The 13,825-nt window shown below is 48.7% G+C and overlaps 1 protein-coding gene across 1 annotated transcript in view; it reads right to left on the minus strand.

The window, feature by feature from the left end:
• Positions 1 to 13,825, minus strand: part of NDFIP1 (Nedd4 family interacting protein 1) — a 431,644-nt gene that overhangs the window by 190,255 nt on the left and 227,564 nt on the right. The window lies entirely within an intron of this gene.

Raw genomic sequence — 13,825 nt, forward strand, 5'->3', positions numbered from 1 at the left:
GGGTAGTCGGCCTAGAGAGGACTCTGCGCAGCCGCCGTGGTCGCCCCTGTCTCTCGGGCGCCTCCCGCAGGCCCAAGGCGGCGCTGACGGCGCGACCGCCGTCACTCCAACCACTGCGAGCCCAGTGCTCACAGGAGGCTGTTTTCAGTAGTTCTGATGGGGCCCGAGAATTCCAATTTTTACCAATCCCTAGAGGTGATCACGAGGCAGTGGTCTACCTAGGGCAGAGACTCTCACAACAATCCCAGACCTGCTTCTCTAAGTGGACTAAGCTAGCCTGCTTCCTCCCGTTTACCTTCTCAGAAATGCTGCCCGTCTTTCTGGAGCTCCACTGCAGAAGCATGCATTCATCGCTCATGTTATAACTGCAACACCGACCGCATTTATTGAGCAGTTAGGATGCTTCAAGCACTGTGATAAATGCTCTACGTAAATTTTCTATCTTCACTGTAACCTTATGATTTAGCTACCATTTGTTATTCTCACTTTACAAATAAGGAAATTGAGACTTAGGTGCAAAAACTTACAAAGGGTCACATGATTATCATCAGGCTAAGCAGAAATTAAAATTATATGCTTCCTACCTCACACCATATGCAAAAATTAAATATGGATCAACGACCTAAATGTAAGAACTAAAACTATAAAATCTTTAGAAGGCCAGGCACAGTGGCTCACGCCTGTAATCTCAGCACTTTGGGAGGCCGAGGAGGGCGGATCATGAGGTCAGGTGATAGAGACCAGCCTGACCAACATGGTGAAGCCCCGTCTCTACCAAAAATACAAAAGATTAGCAGGGCGTGGTGGTGGGTGCCTGTAGTCCCAGCTACTCGGGAGGCTGAGGCAGGAGAACGGCATGAACCCGGGAGGCGGAGCTTGCAGTGAACCGAGATTGCGCCACTGCACTCCAGCCTGGGCGACAGAGCGAGACTCCCTCTCAAAAAAAAAAAAAAAAAAAAAAACCCTTAGAAGAAAATGTAGGAGTAAATATTTGTGAACTTGAATTAGGTAATAGTTTCTTAGACATGAAACTAAAGGCACAAGCAACAAAGGAAAAAAACTCATAAATTGCATTCACCAAAGCTAAAAACTTTTGTACTTCAAAATGTCAGAGGCATTCGAACCAGAGCAACTTCATCTGGAGTAGGGGCTGGGTAAAATAAGGCTGAGCAACCTACTGGGCTACATTCTTAGACAGTTAGGCATTCCAAGTCACAGGATGAGATAGGAGATTAGCACAAGATACAGGTTATAAAGATCTTACTGATAAAACAGCTTGCCGTAAAGAAGTGGGCTAAAACCCACCAAAACCAAGATGGCCACGAGAGTGAACTCTGGTTGTCCTCACTGCTACACTCCCACCAGTGCCATGACAGTTTACGAATGCCATGGCAACGTCAGTAAGTTACCCTATATCGTCTAAAAAGGGGATGCATGAATAATCCACCACTTGTTTAGCATATCATGAAGAAATAACCATAAAAATGGGCAACCAGCAGCCCTTGGCACTGCTCTGTCTATGGGGTAGCCATTCTCTCATTCCTTTACTTTCTTCATAAACTTGCTTTCACTTTATGGACTCGCCCTGAATTCTTTCTTGTGTGAGATCCAAGAACCCTCTCTTGGGGTCTGGATTGGGACCTCTTTCCTGTAACAAAAGGACACTATCAAGAAAATGAAAAGACAACCCACATAATAGAATAAAATATTTGCAAATCGTATATATCTGACAAAGGTCTACTTATCCAAAATATATAAATAACTCCTGCAAGTCAATAACAAAAGACAATTTTTCAAATAGAGCAAGACTTAGTCTCAAAAAAAAAAGTATCACAAAATACATATAACATAAAATTCACCATCTTAATTTTTAAGTGCGCAGTTCAGTGGCACTCAGTGCACTCACGCTGTTGTGCAAACATCACCACCGTTTAGCTCCATAACTCTTTTCATCTTGCAGACCTGAAATTCTGTCCCCATTAAACTCCCCATGCCCTCTTCCCAGCCCCTGGCACCCACTCTTCCACTGTGTGTCCCTGTGAGTTTGGCTACGCTAGTGCTTCGTACGGTGGAGCTGGGCATTGTTTGTCCTTTGGAGGCTGCCTCATTGCACTCAGCATAATGTCCTCAGTCTAACAGCCATCCTCTTTCCTGAGCAAGTTCAAGTGGGGATTCTGTCACATGCAAACAAAATGACACTGACTAATTCAATCATTACAGCTTTTGAAAAAGCAATGTAATTTAAACCACAATATAGGAGAGTGTTGAAAGAAACACAAACATTGATGCTTAAGGTAAAAATCTTCTTTTATTCACTAAACTCAACTGGCCTGACCACTGCCTGATGGAAATGATGAATTTTCTTTCGCTTTTTTTCTTATGTAGGTGGCTGCTGCCCAGCCATCCCACCCACAGTCCTGTGCCCGCTTTGCCCTGAACCCTCAGACACTGGCCACACGTGAGGGTACTGTGCCAGGTGGCCTCTCACCCATGCTGGGTGGTCATTTGTGGGTTCAGGTGCAGGTCAGAAAATGCTAGGGCCCTCCTCAGGCAGGTCAGGCTTTTCCGCTCCCCAGTTAGCAGCCCTCAGCAGCAAAGCATTCTCTGCGTGGTCCCCACAGCCTTTGTGGGTTTACCATGGAGCTTTCCATGGACACACACACTTCCCAGTGCCAGCAGGGCCAAATATTTAAACCACTGATTTGCTCTAACCCAATGACTGGTTATGAAATCCGTGCACAGGGAGGCTCTCCCCATTGCTCTGTAATGGTGGCTATGAAGCTGAAGTGCTGTCAGGGGATAATTCTCAAACCTTCTGTTGACCCACAGGCTGTCAGCTGGTGGGTGAGGGGACTTCATTTGGGAGGGGTCTGGGGTCAGGAGGCTTGGGCTCGAGCCAACAGGACCTGGCACCCTTTCCAGCAGAAGAGTCCCTGGCACACTAATAACAGCAGCCTCCACCTTCCAGGAGGGGAGGGTCCTGTGCCACTGCCTGCCTAGGGTCTCAGGTTAGCAAAGACTGTTTGTGGGAGAAAATGGTGCTGAGTCCATGGAAGGAGAGGTGTGAGGCTTTTGATGAAGTGACAGTTGTCTGTGGGCCTTCTGCACAGAGTGCACTGGGTGGAGAAAGCCCCATGTCACCCCATGCACTCCTACCTCCCAGGCCTGCTCAGCCAGAGGTGGAGAAAGGATGACTCTGGACAGTGACAGGAGAGGAAGGGGTTCCCTGCAGGGAGATGACCTGGCTTTGTGCCTTTGAGGCAGGTGAATGTGTCCACAAGAGGTGCGCCCAAGCAGAGGCAAGTGGAGTGGAGACCCTGGGCCATCCCTGGCTCCTGGGCTTTTTCCCGATGCCTTTGAGGCTGGATTCTGGGTTCACACCTTCTCCTGCAACTCGCATTTTCACAGGTGCCTCATGTTCCACCTGGATTGGTCCACATGTGAGTGTTTCCAGAGGCAGTTGAAATGATGAGTGGGAAGTTGCAGAACTACTGGGTCTCTCATCCATCTTTTGACTTCAGCAGGAAGCCCCACGTCACATGCCCACAGGGGCTGGTGGGGACCAGTGAAGCAAGCTGGTTCCAGACAGCAGGGAACAGCGGGGGCTAGGCTGAAATGGAGAGTGTGGCCTGCCGAGGGGCAGCAGCTGCCCAGCTGAGGCCGATGCTTGTCATGGGGAAATGTGGGCTCAGTTTTTCCAGGGCTTCCTGTTTCTAGAGAAGTTAGAAAATTAGATTTGGGGGTAAAATCTAATTTGTAAATATTAGCAATAGTTCAATAATGATGATGATGATGATGACAACATTATGTGGGCCAAATGAAACACATTATGGGAGGAATCCATTTGTGGCTTTGGACTAGGGGTTCTGACCTCTTATTTGTTGGTGTTCTACCAATCTCTTGTTTTATTTAATTTATTTTAATTTTTAAAAGAATTTTTTAGTTTTCATGTTTGTGGGTACAATGTAGGTGTACGTATTTATGGAGTACCTGAGATGTTTTGATACAGGCATGCAATGTGTAACAATCATGTTATGGAGAACTGACCTCTTGAGTAGGCTGTTTTTAGGGTCTGATTTTGCCCTGGGTCCTGCACCTTATCACAGGCCCTAAGAGCTAAGTAGAAGGGACTCTAGTCTGGTCTAATATGATTTAGTATGGTCTGGTCTGATCTAGCCTGGTCTGGTCTGGTCTAGTCTAGTTTGGCATGATCTGGTCTGGTATAGTCTGCTCTGGTCTGATCTGGTTTAGTCCAGTCTGTTCTGATCTAATCTGGTCTGTTTTGCTCTGGTCTGGTCTGGTCTGGTCTGGTCTAGTCTGTTCTGGTCTGTTCTGGTTTGGTCTGGTCCGGTTTTGGTCTGGTCCGGTCTGGTCCGGTCTGGTCCGGTCTGGTCTGGTCTGATCTGGTTTGATCCGGTCTGATCCGGTCTGGTCCGGTTTGACCCGATCTAATCCGGTTTCATCCGGTCTGATCTGGTTTCATCCGGTCTGATCCGGTTCCATCCGGTTTCATCCGGTTCCATCCGGTTTGATCCGGTTCCATCCGGTTTCATCCGGTTCCATCCAGTTTGATCCGGTTTCATCCGGTCTCATCCGGTTTGATCCGGTTTCATCCGGTCTGATCCGGCTTGATCCGGTCTGATCGGCTTCCATCCGGTTCCATCCGGTTTCATCCGGTCTTATCCGGTTCCATCCGGTTTCATCCGGTCTTATCCGGTCTGATCCGGTTTCATCCGGTTTGATCCGGTTTCTTCCGGTTCCATCCGGTTCCATCCGGTTTGATCCGGTTTCATCCAGTCTGATCCGGTCTGATCCGGTTTCATCCAGTCTGATCCGGTTCGATCCGGTTTCATCTGATCCGGTTTGATCCGGTGTGATCAGGTTCCATCCGGTTCGATCTGGTTTGATCCGGTTTAATACGGTTCCATCTGGTTTCATCTGGTCTTATCCGGTCTGATCCGGTTTTATCTGGTGGGATCAGGTTCCATCCGGTTCCATCCGGTTTGATCCGGTTTAATCCGGTTCCATCTGGTTTCATCTGGTCTTATCCGGTCTGATCCGGTTTCATCTGGTTTCATCCGGTCCGATCCGGTCTGATCCGGTTTCATCCGGTTTCATCTGGTCCGATCCGGTCTGATCCGGTTTCATCCGGTCTGATCCGGTCCGATCCGGCTTCATCCAGTCTCATCCGGTCTGATCCGGTTTCATCCGGTTTCATCCGGTCTAATCCGGTTTTACACGGTCTGATCCGGTCTGATCCGGTTTCATCCGGTCTGATCCGGTCTGATGATCCGGTCTGATCCGGTTTCATCTGGTCTGATCCGGTCTGATCCGGTCTGATCCGGTCTGATCCGGTTTCATCCGGTCTAATCCAGTTTTACACGGTCTCATCCGGTCTGATCCGGTTTCATCAGGTCCATTCCGGTTTGATCCTGTCTGAACCGTTTTGATCCGGTTCCATCCGGTTTGAACCGGTTTGATCTGGTTTGATCCGGTCCCATCCGGATTGATCCGGTCTGAACCGGTTTCATCCGGTCTGATCCGGTTTGATCCGGTTTGAACCGGTTTGATCCAGTTTGAGCTCGTTTGATCCGGGTTGATCCGAATTGAACCAGTTTGATCCGGTTTGATCCGGTCACATCCGGTTTGATCCGGTCTTAACCGGTTTGATCCGGTTTGAACCAGTTTGAGCTGGTTCGATCCGGTTCCATCCGGTTTGATCCGGTCTGAACCAGTTTGATACGGTTTGAACCGGTTTGAGCTGGTTTGAACCGCTTTGATCCGGTTTGAACCAGTTTGAGCTGGTTTGATCCGGTTCCATCCGGTTTGATCCGGTGTGAACCAGTTTGATACGGTTTGAACCGGTTTGAGCCGGTTTAAACCGCTTTGATCCGGTTTGAACCAGTTTGAGCTGGTTTGATCCGGTTCCATCCAGTTTGATCCGGTGTGAACCAGTTTCATCCGGTCTGATCCGGTTTAAACCGGTTTGATCCGGTTGGAGCCGGTCCGATCCGGTTCGAACCAGTTTCATCCGGTCTGATCCGGTTTGAACCGGTTTGATCCGGTTTGAAACGATTTGAGCCTGTTCGATCCGGTTTGAACCAGTTTGAGCCGGTTTGATCCGGTCCCATTCGGTTGGATCCAGTCTGAACCGGTTTCATCCGGTCTGATCCGGTTTGAACCGGTTGGAGCCGGTTTGATCCATTTAGAACCAGTTTGAGCCAGGTCCATCCGGTTTGATCCGGTCTGAACTGAACCGGTTTCATCCGGTCTGATCCGGTTTGAACCGGTTGCAGCCGATTTGATCCGGTTTGAGCCGGTTTGATCCGGTTTGAAACAGTTTGAGCTGTTTTGATCCGGTTCCATCCGGTTTCATCCGGTCTGAACCGGTTTCATCTGGTCTGATCCGTTTTGAACCGGTTTGAGCCGGTTTTATCCGGTTTGAACCAGTTTGAGATGGTTTGATCCGGTTTGAACCAGTTTGAGCCAGTTTGATCCGGTTTCATCCGGTTTGATCTGGTGTGATCCGGTTTCATCCGGTTTGATCCGGTTTGATCCGGTTTGATCCGGTTTGAACCAGTTTGAGCCAGTTTGATCCGGTTTCATCCGGTTTGATCCCGTCTGAACCGGTTTCATCCGGTCTGATCCGGTTTGAACCGGTCGGAGACGGTTTGATCCGGTTTGAGCCGGTTTGATCCGGTCTGAACTGATCTGATCCGGTTTGAACCGGTTTGAGCCAGTTTGATCCGGTTTCAACCGGTTGGAGCCGGTTTGATCCAGTTTGAGCTGGTTTGATCCGGTTTGAACCGGTTTGATCCGGCCCCATCCAGTTTGATCCGGTCTGAACCGTTTTGATCCGGTTTGAAACAGTTTGAGCTGGTTTGATCCGGTTCCATCCGGTTTCATCCGGTCAGAATCGGTTTCTTCCGGTCTGATCCGGTTGGAGCGGGTTTGAGCCGGTTTGATCCGGTTTGAACCAGTTTGAGCCGGATTGATCCGGGTCCTTTCTGTTTGATCCGGTGTGAACCGGTTTCATCCGGTCTGATCCGGTTGGAACCGGTTTGATCCGGCTGGAGCCGGTTTGATCCGGTTTCAACCAGTTTCATCCGGTTTGAACCGGTTTCTGCTGGTTTGATCCGGTTTGAACCAGTTTGAGGTGGTTTGATCCGGCCCCATCCAGTTTGATCCTGTCTGAACCGCTTTGATCCGGTTTGAAACAGTTTGAATTGGTTTGATCCGGTTCCATCCGGTTTCATCCGGTCTGAACCGGTTTGATCCGGTTTGAACCAGTTTGAGCCGTTTTGATCTGGTCCCATCCAGTTTGATCCGGTCTGAACTGGTTTGATCCGGTTTGAAACAGTTTGAGCTGGTTTGATCCGGTTTCATCCGGTCTGAATCGGTTTCATCCGGTTTGAACCGGTTTGATCCGGTTTCATCCGGTCTGAACCAGTTTCATCCGGTTTGAACCGGTTTGATCCGGTTGGAGCCGGTTTGATCCGGTTTGAACCAGTTTCATCCGGTCTGATCCGGTTTGAGGCGGTCTGATCCGGTTTGATCCGGTTCCATCCGGTTTGATCCGGTCAGAACCGGTTTCTTCCGGTCTGATCCGGTTGGAGCGGGTTTGATCCAGTTTGAACCAGTTTGAGCCGGTTTGATCCGGGTCCATCCGGTTTGATCCTGTCTGAACCGTTTTGATCCGGTTCCATCCGGTTTGAACCGGTTTGATCTGGTTTGATCCGGTCCCATCCGGTTTGATCCGGTCTGAACCGGTTTCATCCGGTCTGATCCGGTTTGATCCGGTTTGATCCGGTTTGAACCGGTTTGATCCAGTTTGAGCTCGTTTGATCCGGGTTGATCCGAATTGAACCAGTTTGATCCGGTTTGATCCGGTCTTAACCGGTTTGATCCGGTTTGAACCATTTTGAGCTGGTTCGATCCAGCTCCATCCGGTTTGATCCGGTCTGAACCAGTTTGATACGGTTTGAACCGGTTTGAGCCGGTTTGAACCGCTTTGATCCGGTTTGAACCAGTTTCATCCGGTCTGATCCGGTTTGAACCGGTTGGAGCCGGTTTGATCCGGTTTGAACCAGTTTCATCCGGTCTGATCCGGTTTGAACCGGTTTGAGCCGGTTTGATCCGGTTTGATCCGGTCCCCTCCGGTATGATCCGGTCTGAACCGGTTTGATCCGGTTTGAACCGGTTTGAGCCTGTTCGATCCGGTTTGAACCAGTTTGAGCCGGTTTGATCCGGTCCCATTCGGTTGGATCCAGTCTGAACCGGTTTCTTCCGGTCTGATCCGGTGTGAACCGGTTGGAGCCGGTTTGATCCGGTTAGAACCAGTTTGATCCGGGTCCATCCGGTTTGATCCGGTCTGAACCGGTTTGATCCGGTCTGAACCGGTTTCATCCGGTCTGATCCGGTTGCAGCCGATTTGATCCGGTTTGAACCGGTTTGAGCCGGTTTGATCCGGCTTGAACCAGTTTGAGCTGGTTTGATCCGGTTCCATCCGGTTTGATCCAGTCTGAAGCAGTTTCATCCGGTCTGATCCGGTTTGAACCGGTTTGATCTGGTTTGAACCGGTTTTATCCGGCTGGAGCCGGTTTGATCCGGTTTGAACCAGTTTCATCCGGTCTGATCCGGTTTGAACCGATTTGTGCCGGTTTCATCCGGTTTGAACCAGTTTGAGCTGGTTTGATCCGGTTCCATCCGGTTTGATCCGGTCTGAACCTGTTTAATCCGGTTTGAACCGGTTTGAGCCGGTTTGATCCGGTTTGAACCGGTTTGACTCGGTTTAAAGCAGTTTGAGCTGGTTTGATCCGATTCCATCCGGTTTCATCCGGTCTGAACCGGTTTCATCCGGTCTGATCCGTTTTGAACCGGTTTGAGCCGGTTTTATCCGGCTTGAACCAGTTTGAGATGGTTTGATCCAGTTCCACCCGGCTTGATCTGGTGTGATCTGGTTTCATCCGGTTTGATTCGGTTTGAACCAGTTTAAGCCAGTTTGATCCGGTTTCATCCGGTTTGATCCCGTCTGAACCGGTTTCATCCGGTCTGATCCGGCTTGAACCGGTTGGAGACTGTTTGATCCGGTTTGAGCCGGTTTGATCCGGTCTGAACCGATCTGATCCAGTTTGAACCGTTTTGAGCCAGTTTGATCCGGTTTCAACCGGTTGGAGCCGGTTTGATCCAGTTAGAACCAGTTCGAGCCGGTTTGATCCGGTTTGAACCAGTTTGAACTGGTTTAATCCGGTTCCATCCGGTTTGATCCGGTCTGAACTGGTTTCATCCGGTCTGCTCCGGTTTGAATCTGTTGGAGCCGGTTTCATCCGGTTTGAACCAGTTTGAGCTGGTTTGATCCGGTTCCGTCCGGTTTGATCCGGTCTGAACCGGTTTCATCCGCTCTCATCCGGTTTGATCCGGTTTGAACCGGTTCGAGCCAGTTTGAACCGGTTTGAGCCGGTTCGAACCAGTTTGAGCTGGTTTGATCCGGTTCCATCCGCTTTGATCCGGTCTCAACCAGTTTGATCTGGTTTCAACCGGTTTTAGCCGGTTTGAACCAGTTTGACCCGGTTTGAAACAGTTTGAGCTGGTTTGATCCGGTTCCATCCGGTTTGATCCGGTCTGAACCAGTTTCATCCGGTTTGAACCGGTTTGATCCGGTCTGAACCAGTTTCATCCGGTTTGAACCGGTTTGATCCGGTCTGAACCAGTTTCATCCGGTTTGAACCGGTTTGATCCGGTCTGAACCAGTTTCATCCGGTTTGAAGCGGTTTGATCCGGTTGGAGCCGGTTTGAACCAGTTTCATCGGTTTGAACCGGTTTGATCCGGTTTGATCCGGTTGGAGCCGGTTTGAACCAGTTTCATCCGGTTTGAACCGGGTTGAGCCGGTTCGATCCGGTTTGAACCAGTTTGAGCTGGTTTGATTGGTTTGATCCGGTCAGAACCGGTTTCTTCCGGTCTGATCCGGTTGGAGCGGGTTTCAGCCGGTTTGATCCGGTTTGAACCAGTTTGAGCCGGTTTGATCCGGTCTGAACCGGTTTCATCCGGTCTGAACCGGTTTGATCCGGCTGGAGCCGGTTTCATCCGGTTTCAACCAGTTTCATCCGGTTTGAGGCGGTTTGATCCAGACTAGACGAGACCAGACCAGACAAAACCAGACCAGACGAGACCAGATCAGACCAGACCAAACCAGACAAAACGAGACCAGATCAGACTAGACCAAACCAGACCAGACGAGACCAGATCACACTAGACCAAACCAGACCAGACCAGACCAAACCAGACCAAACGATACCAGATCAGGCCTTGTAAATAGAGAGGAAAATGCTGAATTCCTCCAAATAAATGAGTGACTGGATGACCAAATGATTTAATAAATGATTGTAATCTAGGCTTCCTCCAGGGTGGTTCTTTCTGTGTAAAACAGTTCGATCTTGGAGTCACCCAGAAATGCTGAATACATAACAAGGCCAATCAACAGAGTTTGCTTCTGAATATTCATGCACAGATGATGCTCCCAGTCAATATGTTTGATTTTTTTTCTGTTTACTAATAGATTTTCAAATTCACTGTGTAAACCAAAATTCTTAAAAAAAAAAAAAAAAAAGAACTTGTGTTGAAAGCATACATTATTTCTGGGCAGAGTTGTCAGATTAAAATCTTTATACTAAAAATTATTCATTGTTTATCTGAAATTCTAATTTAAGCGGGCACTCTGTATTTTTATTTACTAAATCTGGCAACCCCTTTCTGGACCAATAACCCTATGCAGAGAAGAGAACAGATGATAGCTTCTAGGGGACATGCCTGCATCTGGGAGTTAGAAGGAAGGAAAACAAAAGAAGGAGCCAGAGAGGCAGATAGAGGAGTCTGCAGAACTATGGAGAGAGAACCAGGTGAGCATGGAGCTCTATTGAATAGTGACACACATGTCGGGGAGAGGTGGGGACCATGAGGATGCTGGGTTAAGAAAGGCCTGATCGCTATAGAGTTTGGCCTTTGCAAGGGGGGATGGTGCTTCTGAGAAGTTCTAATGAGTGGTTCTTAATGAAGTTGGGGTGGAGATAAGGATGCATGTTGGAATCAGTCGGAATATATCAAAATTGAAATCTATGTACCAGAAGTAGTGCCCTTCCTCTCGAGGGGTGGGGAGAAAGACATGTGTGTGTAACTTTTATCAACCCAGAACTCAAGTGGTCAAGTTTTGGGTCCATGTTATGGTTACTAACACACAAAATAAATTTGGAAAAGAGCATATAAATCTTTTCTTGTATTTTTGTTGAAAATCACGAAGGAGGTCTATAATTTGCAATAATGAATTCAAAAGTCCTTCTCATCTTCATTTTACCTCCTTCACAGCCTCTGCTGTTGTCTGCTGTACTGCTCTCCATAATTTTCTCAGATTGCAGAAATCCCCCTCCTCCCGTCTATTTATTTTTATCACATAAATCAACTTAGCCTCTCTTTCCAGCAAAAAGGTCCAATCAACTTCCCCAACCCTGTCCCAAATGAAGGGTGCGGAACTGAGCTGGCAATTACAGACTATTCTTTGGCAGTATTCTGGGAAAGGGAAAAGTACGAATTTTCTTGCCCTGTCCCTGGTATTTTGTAAAGCTTTCCAAGTGACTTTGATATCTGGACCCCTTTGAGAACTGCTGCTCTTAACCAAGACATAAATCTTTTTCATTTCTTGAAAGGTCCTATTTCTTGACAAATTTCTCCCTGCAAAGTGCATTCTTTTTTCTGCACTGACCCCAGAAAGAGGTGCCATTGTGTGGGAGAAAATACTGTCATCTGTCTCAACAAAGTCCACAAATTGCCCTGCTAGGAGCAGATAACCCAAAACATCTACCTGAGTCTCCCAGTCAAGATTCCTGGTCTGACTAGGAATCTAACTTCAATAAGATCTTCCTGAAAAAAGATGCTGAGCTTGGATGGTCCAACCACCTTTCTATCTGGGATGAGCTGGAGGATACTTCTTGGCTTCCCCAAAGCTGCCTTGGTGGTGATGCTGTGGCAGCCACAGGGAGATTCAGGAGGAGCCAGCCTGGAAGACCTGAGCCCTGGAAGTGGGCAGCCAGCCCAGCAGGACATTCGTTGGGGCGAAGTGTGATCTCAGCCTTCATTCAGCTGACCTGGGAGTCCTCCAAGGGCCAGAGTCATACCCAACTCGTCTGACCCCTCAAGGTTCCTTAGGACTCCGGGTGTTTTAAGAAAATTCTCTGACTCCCCACCCTTCCCACTTCACCCCTCAGCCCTCCCTGTGGTTAAGAACTCAAGTGTGAACAACCCCAAAGTTGGTGGTTAGTGAGGCATTCAAGCACAAACTCTAATCCTGCCCTTTTTAAAAAAATATTTTGGACTTGAGAGAGGCTGTCCTCAATTGTTTCAAACCTATTTCAGAGTACCTCCACTCCTTCAAACCTATTTTCAAAACTCAGGAAAATGTCGCCTTTCCAGACGAACTCTAGTGACAGCTCCATTCACCCCTTGGCATTTGACTGCTAAAGATCAGCTGACCCCTGTAGCCAGAAGGAGGGGAGAAACTTACTAAACAGGGACCTCGTTCCCAGAGGTGATCACCTTAAAAAAGTCTGGGGCCTTGTTTGCCAGCTTTGAAATTTCAAAGGGTTATCTTAGCTTCATGCCCCCAGTGTGAAAAAAACAAACAAACTTCAGTAAGATCTTCCTGGTGGTTATCTTCATAGGTGGTTACCTATGAAATCTACATTCAAACTTTCTTGTGACCTATGCATCATTTTTTGGCATTCACATTCCCTGTCAAAACACACACACACACACATGCACACACACACACACCAGATATATAACTGCATGTAAGATATATATACATAAAACAACGTCCTCCGAAGAATATAAATGTTAACACAAGTAAAATTATCATGAATTCCATAACTCCTTCTGTGGCCTTGGTCCGCGTTAGGTTTTCCATTAAGAGATACTATTGTCACCCGTGAGTAGCTTCTCCTGTTGTGTTCTTCTGTGCAGCACGGGGCTGGAGCTGTGGATATTCATGAACCCCAGGAATCATGAACCCCAGGCACCCACTTCCTGTCTTCGTGGCTGTCCCCGTGGCTGTCCCTGGTCCCTGCCTCTGTGCGGTTTTCTCTACCTTTGGCCACCAGATGGCGCTCTGGAAACGAGTTTTCTGCATCAAAGCTCCCCTGCATTACTCTCAACTAGGCTCCCTCCCTCTTCTCTGTTCCCTTCCAAGTCATTTTCCAGGGTGCAGCCAAAAGGCCTTTCTGGAGGGTACATCTGTGTGATCTTGGGCAAGTTACCTAACGCTCTGTGCTCAGCATCTTCAATGTGATGGCATGGCTGTGTGTCATGAGAGGATGTAAGCAAAGCACTCAGGACAAAGCCTGGCATGTGGTCGCTGTTCTCATTATCCTGTGTTGAGCTTTTCAAAAGCGCCCCACGACCTTCAGGACAAGGTCTAAATTAGCCATGGGAACCCAGGCCACTGCATCATTTGAGGACCCCTGCTTATGTCCCCCGCCCTACCTTCCTCCCTACGCTACTGCACCAACCCTCTTGCAGCACAGCCGGGAGCCAGCCTACCCACCTTGGGGCCTTTGCCCATTTTGCTGCCACCACCAGCTTTGCCTCTCCCCTGCCCATTCAACTTCCTCGGGCTCACTCCTCCAGGTCCATCAGGATTCAGCATGTGCCCTCCATGAGGAGCTTCCCAGACCCCCAGGCCTGATTCCAGAGCCACTCCACTGGCCTCTCGCCTTTCATTTTCCCTGCCCCCACCTGCGACTGTCAGCTCCCTGCCTTGTTCACTGTCAGGCACACAGG

The sequence above is a fragment of the Macaca thibetana genome, chromosome 6, assembly GCF_024542745.1.
Source record: "Macaca thibetana thibetana isolate TM-01 chromosome 6, ASM2454274v1, whole genome shotgun sequence".
Lineage (NCBI taxonomy): Eukaryota > Metazoa > Chordata > Mammalia > Primates > Cercopithecidae > Macaca > Macaca thibetana.